At 35.6% G+C, this 14104-nt stretch overlaps 1 protein-coding gene across 3 annotated transcripts in view; it reads left to right on the top strand.

The window, feature by feature from the left end:
* Positions 1-14104, top strand: part of GHR (growth hormone receptor) — a 261672-nt gene that overhangs the window by 87250 nt on the left and 160318 nt on the right. The window contains exon 1 of one of the 3 annotated variants that reach the window (XM_079145072.1): positions 11162-11808. The exons of the other annotated variants lie outside the window; for them this stretch is intronic. The gene's annotated coding sequence lies outside the window, so the exon portion shown is untranslated. Of the gene's footprint in view, positions 1-11161; positions 11809-14104 lie in introns of those variants that run through there. 3 annotated transcript variants of the gene reach the window in all.

Here is a 14104-nt window from a genome sequence, read left to right as displayed (position 1 = left end):
TCAGTGTGATCATTTGATATATGTAAATATTATAAATGATTGCCACAATCAAAATTAATTAACATATCCTTCAACCCAGAGTTAACATTTGTTTGGGAGGTGGAGACAGGGAGTAAAAATATTAAATCACCTTTGAACACTGGCTACAACACAACTAAATTAAATTTTTGGTGGAAGAAGAAAAATTGCATGTGGCAATTCAATTTTAGGAATAGTAATAGACAAAATCCAAGGCTCATGAGAAAGACTCAGTCAAATGATGAGTGAACAGGGGTCCTTTACCTCTAAAATTGTCATCATGGAAGAAAACATCCACACTGTCTTAAAAAAACTTTCATTACCGCTTTAACCGAAGGAGCAAAATGAGCCATGGTTATAACTCGGAGTGGCAACTATGATGTTCTTAGCTACCTGCCTACTTTGCCTTTTTGATTTGAAATGAGGACCACATCAGAACTCAACAAAAAGCTGTTACCCTTTTAGAGGGAAAAAGTAACAGGACTTTTAAAAATTTTCTAGATAACCAATACACCTCAGTTGGAGCTGTGGAAAGTACTACTAATGCTGGACTCTTTTTAACATTCAATTTGTGCCAGTTCTGCTCAAGATGTGCCATATATTTAGAGATAGATTGTTGGCACAAACTATGGCAACTACTTTTGGTCTTTTTCCCACCTTTTTCAAAGAGAACTAAATAGAGGGTTTCTTGATAAGCAGTTGAAGGTGCTTTGCTGGGCTCCAGAAAATATACAAAGGATAGTACTATGAGGATAGTACTATTATGCAAAATAAATATACAAGGGAAATGAAATACAAATGGATGTCTGTTGGAATAATAAAAATCATTTAAGACGTTGATTCTGTTTCTAAGGAAGTCTCACCAAGAGCTTCTGAATTAATTCTTAAATAATACCAGATATCAGTAGCAGAGAAAGAAAATTGCTTGTGAGTTTCACCAGTATATTCTCTATAATCGGAGGTAGTTGGTGTGGGTTTCTGTCTCGTTTGCCTGTAGGAACTTCAGGTGACCACAAATGTATGAAGTTCACTCGGGATTGGTATGTCCTTTCCAATGATTCTGCCTTGTACTGCCTTTTATGATTACTGTATTAAATTTGATGTTCTTCAACCAGCTGAACCACACTGTAGTTTGTAAAATATGTTTTGGTCCTTGTTTCATCGGGCATTTGCTAGCCCTTTGCTAGCTATTTGTTGCAATTCAAGATGACTAAACATGACTTTCTCATTCAGTTCATCAAGATCTTGTCTGTCTATTTGTCTATTTCTCTTGCAGGGAAGAGAGATTGATAAACACTTTTTAAATCATCATGTCTAAATCAGAACTTTTCACTAGCATACTTATGCACTTAAATTAGCATGCTTCTAGGCTAGTGAGAAAAACAACTTTTTTGCATTAATCAGACTCTACTGGCACCAGACCTCTGGGAACCCTTGTGATGGTATCCAGCCTATGCAACATCACATATTTCTTCTTAGAAGTTTCACTCTGTGGCTTTGCTCTGGAATCTATGAAGAAATGTTCCTCAGCCTAAAAACTAAGCAAAGTTTCTAGTCATACAACAATAAATCTTGTGGGGTCCACTGTGGACTCTTGGGGTGGAGATGGGGGATATGGGTGGGAGTCATGGCTTCTGTGACTGTAACTCCCCTGAGCAACCATTCTAGCTCACCCCCTGAGGATGGGTACAGGGACATATGAACTGCGTGTGGAAAGCTATCAGAACCTCTCTCTTTTTGTCTGTGTAGTTTTTAGGCACTTCTTATTCCTGACTCTGGGTATAGATTTGTCACTCTTATTTTGTTTTGTAGTGCCATTATTTTTAGTGTACAAAGGATGCTTCAATAAATAACCATGTACTATGTTTTATGTATTCACTGTTACCCAAGTGAATACATAAAATATAATCAAAAATCATACAGAAAACTTTGAAGTCCCCCATTTTACCTTCCTCTACAATCCCAGAGGAAACAACTCTCATATACTGGTATTGGTTTCACCCTGTTTAATACTTTTTTTACTTTTACTATGTATGTAAGCATGTAAAAAAATTTTTGTGGATTGTAAAATGTTCATTTCACTGTACATGTATAATACAATAATCTGGAAATGGCTACTTTTCCTACCAAATATTTTGTTTAAAAAAATTTACCCTTTTTGTTATGTAACCCTAGTTCATTTTTTAAAAACTTTAATATATTACTCTATTTTATGAAAATATTATGAATTACATGTCTATTGCCATACTGACTGAAATTCAAATTAACTCGATTTTTAACTAAAACAAATGATGCTAAAATACACACCCTTATTCATTCTCCTTAGGATACTTGATAGTTTTTCTGGTGTATTTATTAAGGGTCTTACTGTGTCATAAGATATGTACATTTCCATGTCTGTTACATATTGCTAAGTTGCTCTCGGAGGTTGTCATACCAATTTGCTTTCCTACCAGCAGCATGAGAGAACTCCTTTTCCAGATCATTACCAACACACGATTATTATCAGATTTAATTATTTACTAGTCAGTGGGTGAGAGTCACTATCTCATTGTTTTAATTTTCATCATGATGATTATTCATAAAGTTGAGAATATACTTTTTATAGGGCATTTGAATTTTTCTACCTCTGCCTTGTCTGTTTCTACACTATTGTCTGTTCTTCTTTCATTGATGTGTAGAAATGCATATGCAATCTAGTATGTATTCTAATGTATAAGTTTATATTTCATACATATAACTGTTATATATATTGAGAAATTTGCCCCCACCTACTGATTACATTTTAATTTTGTTCATAACGTATTTTAACAGATAATTTTTAAATTTTGATATGATTAAATTTTTGTTGCTCTACTTTTCATGACTTTCTTAAGAACTCACTTTCTCCTCTGTGGTCATATTATATATAAACTTTTTCTGTACTCTAAATTATTGTAATTTGCTGAAAGTTTCTTCTTAAATCTATGGATCTTTAATTCATCAGGAGTTTATTTATGTTTATGTGTGGTATAAAACATGGATCTGGTTTTTCCCATATGATAAATTAGTTGTCCCAACACCATTTACTGAATAGTTCATTCTTTTTCCATTGCTTGTAATCCTCCTCTGTTGTATACTAAGAACTGGTATGTGCATTCATATTTGCCAGACTATGCTTCCCCTCTTCCTTTGATTTCAACTTTCCTATCCCTACAAAGCGCCATACCATGTAAATTCTGTACCTTTACATGGAGCATTGTTATCTCGTACTGCATAATCATGAGAATGCTTCAAATGTCTCACTTAAAATGTGCTGCTAAGAGTAAGTTTTGGGGTGGTATATTTTTATCACATTAAGAAAACTTCAATTTGTAGTTTATTAAGAGTTGATCATAAGTATTAGATTATAAATAATGGTTTTTCAGCATGTTAGAGTAAACATACTTCTTTTAAATATTATTGCAGTTGATTGTATTGATAGATCTTTCTGATATTAAAGTAGCCTTACTTTCTTGATCTAAATCTGACTTGAACCAAATGTGTTTCTGTATTTTCTCTTTATCTTTTCTCTCCCTCTCTACCCCTCTTTCAGAAAGTCCTAAAGCATATTTTGGTAGGCTTGCTTTTTCTTGGTATTGCCTGAAATTGATTATTTTTCAGAAATGTCTCTTTAAGAAGATAAAAAATGCAAAGATTTTTATTTTCTTTAATTTCAAATATTATTTATTATATTTATTTTAAATATAGATGCTTCTCAACATGTTATGATATATTATGTACTTATATTCAGTCAAACCCATTATAAATGGAAAATGTTAAGTTGAAAATGCATTTAGTACATCTGCCTACTGAGCACCATAGTTTAGCAGCCCAGCCCACAGTGAGGGACAGCAGAGGGTCAGTTGTTTGCCCTGGTGATCGTGTGGCTGACTAGGAGCTGAGGCTCCCTGCCCAGGCTTGCTTCAGTATTGTATCACATTGCTAGCCTGGGAAAAGATCAAAGGGCAAAATTGGAAGTTTGGTTTCTATTGAATGCATATCACTTTCACACATCATAAAGTTAAAAATGGCAAGTGTAACTATATTAAGTCAGGGACTGAATTTATCTAGGAATAAGGATTCTCCATTTTTTGCCTGTTGAGACTGAAAATATACACAGAGCATAAGCCCGAATTTCCTGTTTCTAAATTATAGGAAGCACATCACTTTTCTAAGCAGTATGATAAGGTTCAACTTCTCTGCTTCTTTGGGGACTCTACAATGGGTGTGCCCAACTCAGTCCCCTGGTGGAGACACCCTCCCTTGCTGACTGCAGAATTCTATAACCCATTATTACCTCATGTACATGTATGACTGCATAACCAATGTGATCCTACAATATGTATAATCAGAAAAATGAGGGCTTATATTCCATTTATATATGATCTATCAAAATATGCAAATGCATTCTATTGTCATGTACAACTAATTAGAACAAATAAAAATAAATAAATAAATAAATTTTCAAAAAAGGATTCTACAACCAATGCTTACCCCATGAATGACCTCATGTACCTTTCGGCGTGCCCACTCCTTATCAGGCAACGTCAGTGTTCCTACTGCATATGCTTTATTCACCCTTCTCTCAAACAAAGCAGAACATTTAGCATATTTTAATTATCCTTGCAGATAGCCTCTACTATTTTTCTTGGTTTTATTGCCTAGAATTTACTTCCATTTTTTTCTAGTTAACAGGAAATGTGGTTCATATTGTTTTTAGAAGCAATATTTAGTTGCATTAGCCATCATTTTTTACCTTTCTTTTTTCTATTTGTCTGTGCACTGGTCAGTACTTATTGCATGTCTCCTATTGGCTTTCTATGGTTTGTAGGTGTTTGGAAATACAGCAGTAAATAAAGTAGACAAAGTCCCTGAACTCACATAACAGACATTGTAGTAAGAGAAAAGAAGAAAAAACAAGCAAACAAATAAATATATAATATGCCAAGTAAAGATAAGTGCTGTGGGCAAAATAAGTAGCCTAAAGGCTACTGCTTATCCAAGTTGTTAGGAAAGAGGTCACAGATAAAGTAACATTTGAATGAATACTTGAAGGAAGTCTGGGATAAAAGTATCCCAAGCAGAGGGGACAGCATGTTCTGTTTGGGATCTTCAAGGAACATCAAAGAGACCAGTTTTGTTGGAGCATGTGGTGGTAGATGGAGGCAGAGATAGTAGGTGGGGGAATGTCAGAGAAGACTTTGAGATCATGGTAAGCACTTCCTGATTTGTTCTAAGGGAGATGGGATGCCGTAACAGGGTACTAAACAAAGAAGTGATATGATCTTGTCGCACTGAGATAATTTTGGGTATTGAAGATAAGTAATAAACAGGTAGGCCAATTAAGAAATTCATAAAATAATCCAGATAAGAAATGTTGGTGACTTGTATGAGGGAGATAAAGATAGAGATGGCAAGTAGTGATCATATTCTGTATAGAATTTGAAGGAGAGTCTGAGGGGATTAGTTGATGGAATATTAGTCATGAAATGTGAGTGAGAAAATGGTGGAAAGGTCTGAGAATATGAAAAGATGAGGGTGAAGTTTACTGAAATGGCCAAGACTGTGGAAGGAGCCTCTTAGGAGAGTAAAATCAAAAGTTTGGTTAAGGATTTGTAAGATGCCTATCAATACATCCAAGGGGATTATTAGTCAATTGAATACACAAGTCTATAGTACATGTAAGAGGTCTGGACTGGAGTGCTGATTTGGACAACATCATCATGTATGTGGTATTAATGTCAAGATACTGAATGAGATCACCCAAGAGGGGGAAGAGAATGATGCTTGGAGGTTACTTCATTGCAAAGTGTTTGGAAAAATGAAAAGGATACAGTGAAGCATAACAAAAAAGGAGAGACAGTAAGATGGCAGAATTAGTGAGGAATGGCGACCAAGATAAAAAATTAAGATAGTATTTCAAAGAGCAGGAAGTGATACACTATAGCAACTGTATTGACAGTTCAAAGATGATTAAAAACTTAACCACTAGCCAAGTATAGTGGCCATGCCTGTAATCCTAGAAGCTTGAGGGGCTGAGGTAGTAGAATTGCAAATTTAAACCCTGCCTCAGAAACCTATCAAGGCCCTCTGCAACTTAGCTGAGACCCTATCTCAAATAAAAAATGAAAATGACTGGGGGTGTTGCTCAGTGGTTAATCACCCCTGAGTTCAAGTCCTGGTACCACAAAAATAAATAAATAAATAAATAAGAACCATAGAATTAATGGTCACAACAAAGCTATTTCACTTAAGAGGTGGAAAACAAATCCTGATTTGGATGAATTTAAGAACTAGGCAAAGAGGAAGTGAGAAAGGCGTAGAGAAACTTTTTTTCCAAGAAGTTTAGATTTAGTGGAAAATACAGAAATGGGTCAATAACTTCAGGGACAAATAACTAGAATAGTCAGGAAAGAGGGATTTTGGTCTTCTTTTTCTTTTCCTTTTTGTAAGAGGAAAGCATCCTATCATGTATTTAAGAGAGTTCCTGTTTTCTTACAAAAATATCTCCCTTAGCCATTATTTAAATGTGAGTCTTTAAATGTAAACTGTCTTAATTTACTTAGTCTTTAGTGATAGTTTAGTAGGGTATTAAATTATGAATTGATGGCTATTTTTCCATCATTTTAAGGCTTTTCATTTATATTCTGACATCTGTTGTTGCTGAGAAAAATCTCCTATCAGTCTATTGAATTCCTTAATAGGTAATTTGACTATACTTGAAATACCTTTTAATTTTTTTCTGTATCTCGATGCCTTCTGAGGTATTTACTTTTTATTTATACTCTTCAGTGATTAGGCTTTTAACCTGGAGCTTCAATCCATTCTTTATTTTTGTAAAATTATCAGTAATACCTTTTCTGTTTCTTTGCAGTTGAAATAAATCCTCATTTTGGAACTCCCATCAGATGTGTGTTGGAGCTAATTAGTGTGCCCTCCATGGCTCATAACTGCTCTTTCAAATGTTTCAGTACTGCTCTCTTAATTTTAAAAACTAAAATAAACCTACTGTTGCAGTGTTGGCACAAAGGAAGATAAGTTCAAAGTATAAACTTGCAGTGCCATGTTGGCTAGCAATTCTGGCATTGGTTATTTAAAGATTTTTTTTTTTTAAGGTTAATATACCTTATCAGGAAACTGGTCTCAAAATCAAATGAAAGAGGAAAGCTTAAAGGCTGGCTGGTGCCAGCTTGGCAAAAATCAAACAGATTAAAGTATTCTCTCCTACTTTTCCCTTCCCGATGTCCCCTCATCTCTAAAGAATTATGAATAAACTTTCCTTAAAAAGATATGCATAAAAAAGTAGAAAAATATGGCAGGAACACCAACAAAGAAAGTAATTCAGAAAAAATGGGAAGAAATACATAGATAGTTTACAATAAATATTTTATAGAATATTCAGTCTCACTAACTCTCTAATAATTAGAAATAAAAACAATGGTGAATCAATTTTATCTATTAAATTACCAATAGTGAGAAGAAAGAAAAATCTTACTAATAAAATAACAGTGAAATCGAAGTCTTTCACTAGTCTGACCCAAGTCTAAATTAGGACAGTTTGAAAGTAATTGGGTGATACCTATGAAAAAGTCACATAAATGTTCTAGCTTTTTATGCAGCACCATTGTTTCTTGGAATCAACTATTAGGCCATAAATTGAAATACAGCCCAAGAGATGTTTATTGAAACTATTTATAACATTGAAAGAGCAGAAACAGTCTTTATCAGTGACCTATAAATTTTTTTCTGACTGTCAGAGCATAATAAGAAAATATGAGATCTACCTAGATGTACAAACAAGCATCAAAAACTTTCATTTAAAGAAACTGATCAGGGCTGGGGAGATAGCTCAGCTGGTAGAGTGCTTGCCTTGCAAGCACAAGGCCCTGAGTTCCATCCCCAGTACCGCAAAAAAAAAAAAAAAAAAAAAAAAAAAAAAGAAACTGATCATTTCAATACATGCATTTAAACATTTATGTGGAGAGCAGTCTGGCATCTGCATTAGTTTCTCAGCCTAGGAATAGGTTGAACTCACAGATGGAAAAGAAGTGTTCTGAATGGGCGGTAACAAGCATATAATGGAAAATTAATTAATAGAACCTTAAATGTTGTGTTTATAGTTTTTGTTTGTTTGCTTTCTTTCTGTTTGGGGGTAGTTGGAGGGTTTTATTCTCTTTCAGTTGGCAAAGAGAAGAATACTTCCACATAACTCCACATAAAGGCCATTTTTTGAAAGTTACCAGATCTCTGCTGCTGTGCCTAGCCATCCTATGTGTATCTTTCTTTCCATACACCATGGATCCTTCATGGGTTATTTTGTAATGTCCTCAAGCTTCCTCTCCTCTCCACTGCAACCTCTTCAAGCTGGTAGAATATGTTTTAGAATTACCCAAAGTCTGATTTTAAGCACTTCCTATAGATCTGCCTTTTGATATTGGAACTTTATTCTCAATCTAATAAATTAAAATTAGCTAAGCCAGGCTGATTTCATTTGAGTCACAAAGAGTTGCTTAAATCAACAATTCTTGGGAAAAAAAAAAAATATATATATATATATATATATAGCGCTATATATTTGGCAGGCACTTAAGAAATCAATGTTAAAAATCAAAAACCAAAAATGACATCTTTTTCTATGGATTCTGTTTTCCTTTTTTTTTTTTTTTAGAAATTTTATTAAATAATACAGAATGTGTTATTTTTCTCTTGAGGTCCTTCACTTTCCTAATCTTAGTCTAACCATTATTTTTATTTGATAAAGCCCCTATTTTTTTGGGGAATTTGAGTTGAGGTAAGGTGGAACAAAATGTCACCTAGTTTTTACTAGACCAAAATGATATTTCTATCAAAGAAGGATTCTTACTTCTGTGGACCTCAATAATCTCCCAATAAAACTAATCACAAGTTCAAATAGTTCCAAATATTTCTGATTTCAGCACACTAACATGATTTATAACTCTTTTGGAAAAGGAAAAGTCATCTTCTAAGGATCATAAAAAGTCATATCACAATGTCTCATGCATTTGGGTACATTTTCTTCCTTTATAGGGCATCGAAGGTAAAGTTTCAGATTATGTATTCACGTAAGTCTTGTGTGGTTACTTTTTCCCTCTTTGTTGTAGTCAGGTTTTTTTTGTTTGTTTGTTTGTTTGTTTGTTTTGTTTTGTTTTGTTTTTATCTCCATGATCAAAAACCTAACAAGAACAACTTAGAGAAGGAAAAGTTTATTTTCACTGATGGTTCAGAGATTCAGTCCATGGTCAGACAACTCTATATTTTGGCCCCAAGGTGAGGTAGAACATGATGGCAAAAGGGTGTATCAGAGGAAAGCAACTCAGGGCTTGATAGCCAGGATGCAGAGAGAGAGCTCTCTGCTAACCAAGGACAAATTATAAACCCCAAAGGCACACACCCAGTAACATACTTCCTTCAGCCACAACCTACCTGCCTATAATTATCACCCAGATAATATATATCAGTTGATTAATCCACTGATTTGGTTCCAATTCTCATAACCTAATTATTTCACCTATGAACATTCTTGCATTGTCTCACACATGAACTTTTGGGAACACCTCATATCTGAGCCATAACACCACTCCTCTTTGCAGCCTGAAAAATGAGGTGAAACAGATCTTTCTTTTGCAAAAGTAGCTATAAAGATCTAGGCTGCCTAGTTACAAAACCATTAGCTTGTTGGTCTTTGGCCTCTGTCATCTGGTATTCATCTTCATAGTAACTTCCAGAAGTGCTGACTGGTCTAGATCATCCTTATCCATGTGTTCAGTGATCCAGTCCATCAATATCCAAGCCAGCAGAAGTGGAGAAAGGGAAGTGGAGGGATGCACTCATTTCCCTAAAAGATGCATATGATGCTTCTATTCATGTCCTACTAGCTGGGACTTAATCATGTGACTACAGTTAACTGCAATGTTGGCTGTGAAAATGTCTTTCATCGGATTCTATTGCTTATTGAAAGTGGGGAGAGTGAATATTGGGAAGAACTAGTTAGACCACATTACAGATTGTAGTATAAATCCAAAGAGCAAGGAAAATTCAGTTAGGTGTTGCATTCAGAGGGATATCCTGCTGGTAATTTTATTTCTCATTTGTGTGATTTGTGTATGTATATGTGTATGTGTGAAGAATAGATCGGAGAGAGATTTAACCAGGTGTTAGGAGGCCATTTCTCAAGTCCAAAAGAGAATCGGGAACTGTATGCAAACTCTGGATATGAGGTGTTTATGAACCCATGAGTTTCATTTTGGAAGTGTGCTTTAGAGGCATCTGTGAGGCAGGCAGGTTGTACTCCTCCGACATATAATTTCAAAACACATGAACCACGACTCAGAATCAGCAAAATTTTAAATCTAGTCATTATTAACTAAACTATTCAAATGATTCCCCCCACCCCGCCCTTGAGAGTTTCTTATTTTCAAAGGGTTTGCATGTATTGAATGTCACAAAATGTTTTATTGTATACTTAAGAAAGCTAAGCAGGCAGAAGGGGCCTCATAATCAGCAAAATTCCCTACCAATTCTGGCAGCAATCATGGATCATGAACAGCTTTCTTGTGTTAACAGTGTGGTCAGGACACTTGGTCAAACACAGGAATGTTCATCGCACACTCTTGCATCTACTGTAACTCACTGAGTCTACACTCGGTGTGAATCCTCATGACTTCTAACCATGTAAGCAGCTACGAGGACCATGACAAATTCTGGAGAGGAAGCAGTCCTTTGTTTTCTGTATTGTTCATGTATATAATTCATTAATGTTTAGTATTTTGACCTTAAGATGATTTGTGATTTTTTTTCTTGAGAGAGAGCTGTTATAAAGTAATTTAAAAGAAACAAAATCCACATTATCTAAGTACTAGGTCCTCCTGCTTAATTGACCAAAAAATTCTTGACTAGGACTTTGATGGGTTGAAATTAGGGGATAGTAAATATGGAGGAGACACTAAAAGGTTTCTAGTGAACTACTTCACATTGCTGGTACAATAAATGGTTAAATGTTTGCAAAATTAAGTATGCCAGGATTTCCAACAAAATTAATGTGTTGGAATTCATTCGTTCATTTATTCCTTCATTTAAAAAATACTTAATGCAATGCACTCTGGGCCCTTGGGATACTTCAGTGAGACACCAGGGGACACCCAGGTGGGCACTTCTACTTTTTTTCTTACACTCTTTAGAGGAAAGATGACATTAGATTCAGATTCCTTATGGCCATCTTCCATCTGTCCAGGTGGTAGCCTGGTAGTTCTGATACTCAGCCCTCTTCTCAGCTGACCTGGCCAACACAGTTATAATAACCTCATGAAATTTCAGTCCAGGCCTGGCCTTCACTTTGGCTGGCAGCACCAAAAGAAGTACTAAGCAAAGGTCAGGGAATGTGTTATGTAAGGCAATCTCAGGCGCGATTTAATTTACTCTCTGATACCAGGTGAGTGTGTGTGTGTGTGTGTGTGTACAAGAGAATGATTGATTGATTGATTAGGGAGCTCTTGCGAAAGCTTATATATCAAAGCAGGAACACCTAGAATTTAAAGATTAAAACATACCAAGTGGTGACCAAGAAACTTCCATGGAATTACATCTTCAACCCTACTCTCTCTGCCCAATTTTACCAAATTGGTGCATTGTGATCTTCTTGTATACGTGGTTGAATGACAAAGAAAATTAAAAAGGCTCTTATTATGTACAACCTGGAGGAAACCATATGAAAATCCAGCCTCTATTTCAGGAATATCTGCAGGACTATTGGTTAGTATTCCCTTATTGTTAACTTTGATTAAAGGGCTGATAGTTAGGTTTCCCTCTGCAACTTGCTTTTATATTTTTAGACATAAATAAATGAACTGCCTTAGGCAGACATTTTATTCCCTGCTCCTTCCCTCTTTCTGTTTGTTTTCTCTTCTCTACTCTAAGTAAAACATTTTTCTAGTGCTGGAGCTTATAAAATATTCTTATTAGGAAAAGGCTTTTATGGCCTTCCTCCTTGTCTGACCACTGTCAAAATATAATTTGGGTTTCCAAAGTTTGTCTTTGAGGGAAGGGTTAGTTTTCTGAGCATGTCCGGAGGTGGTATATTTTGAGAAACTCAACAAAGATTATAACTTGTGTTCAGAAAACACTTTAGTTTTAATTCTGTTCCATGTTTTATATTTCAATAGTCAATTTGCATTTAGGAAGGTATCATAGAGAAAAAGGGACATCACAATTGCATGTTTGTGTCATCTTCTACCAGGTTTTCTAAAGTCTGGGGGATGGTTATCACTTTGAAGAAAAGGAAAATAAGACTTTGTCCTTTTATGCTTGTAGCTATCCCTCTGCTGATTACAGTGCTTTGGGTCTCTCCATCCAGCCTGATCCAAAACACCTTTTCTTACCTGATGACATGAGCAGCATCTCCTGTGAAGCCTTAAAGGCAAACTTTCAACAGAAAGACATGTTCTCACCCCTTCTAAACTCCTGTTTGAAAACACCGTCCTGGGTCTCTGTTCCTTCTGTTGATAAAGTATTTAAAACTGGGTGTATTAGATACCATGCTAAGTTGTGGGGAATACCAAGATGATCCTCAGAAGGAGAAAATCAGGAAGGCATGATGTTTGAAAGTAGCACTGATTTTGAAGGGTAAGTAGGTTTGTGACTTGTCTGGCTGCATCTTTGGAAGTAAATAAATATTTTCTTTTACCTGGAGGAAAGTTATAGAAAGTCCAAAGAAGAGAAGACACAGTGAGCTAGGATTGTAGGAGGAGGTATTACATACCAGAGACAGTGCTGAGATAGAATCACTTTGTATGCAACAAGTTAAATATGAGAAGAGATGAAGTAACTAGTATCTAGCTCAGGTAATGGGGTGAACCCCCATCTCATTAAACAGGATCGGAAATAGAAGAGATGACCATTTGTACATTAGTTGGGGATTGGAGGCAGGTAAGAAATGCCAACTCCAGGAGTTCTTTTGATTCTGATGAGTATCCAGTTGTATTATTTCCCTGTGTCTGAAGAGTATTTCTTTGGTACTTCAGCATTTATATAATGATGTGATGTGTAAACAGATCCCTGAAGATTCCTTATGGCTTTCCTTCCTCATTTGAAAGTAAAGTTTTAAGTGATTACATGACATCAAGTAGTTCGAATGTGAAAAATTCACTTGAATCACTGTTCGATTTCAGGAGAAGATGAATGTTTTATTCCTGTTCTACAAATTGTGAAATAATGGATTTCACTCAGACAGATTGTAACCAAAAAAAAGTGTTTATTTGTTCCTTTGACTTCCTGATCAGAGGACAGTCTGTGAGTCAGGAGTGGTTCAGGGTTTGGTTCAGCCTGTTGGTTCCAACCCTCTTCCACCAGCCATTTGATTTAGGAGAAATATGGCCAGGTCATTGAATTATAATTTCCTGAGTTATGCTGTGGTGGTCCCCTAGGAGAGTAAACATAAGCCTCCTGGGAATTGGATGTTTAATTCAGGAGGATTGAAAACAAGCTCTCTGGAGCCAAGATTTGCAAGGACGTGCTGCAAAGATAGACTGCCCATAAATACAGGCTCCATGTCCTTGTCTTTCCCTTACCCTAGTCTGTAGATTTTCAGCCTTGGTTTTGGTTTACCTTCCCATTGATAAAATGCCTGTTTTTTGTTTTTTTGTTTTTTTGTTTTGTTTTGTTTTTTAATTTCCTGGTTTGGCTTGGGGTTTAGGAGAAATGTTAAGCCAGCAAACTGATGAAGACAAGATCTTTTAGGCTTTCCCACTTTCCCTCAGGCTATCTCTTGTCTATGAAGGTATTAGAGAAATGAATTGCATCAGTTGATACAAAGGTAGGCAAAACTTCAGGTCTGCTTTATACTGGCCAAACTCAGGAGATGGGCCAATACATTAGAATGCCAGTAGGTGCTTTTATTCTCCATTGCACCAGGAAGCAGTTTTATTTCAGTTAATTAGTGTGTTAGTTTTCCAGAAAGAGAGTAACCTCAGAAAACAAGACAAAAATATGAAGATTGTTTAACAACTCTTAGAGTCAAACTAGAGGGAACCGAATAACCTTAGGGGAGAAC

Source organism: Sciurus vulgaris (assembly GCF_902686455.1).
Source record: "Sciurus vulgaris genome assembly, chromosome: 6".
In the NCBI taxonomy this organism is placed as follows: Eukaryota; Metazoa; Chordata; class Mammalia; order Rodentia; family Sciuridae; genus Sciurus; species Sciurus vulgaris.
The sequence above is the reverse complement of the archived record's forward strand: the minus strand, read 5'-3'. Positions and strand labels throughout refer to the sequence as shown.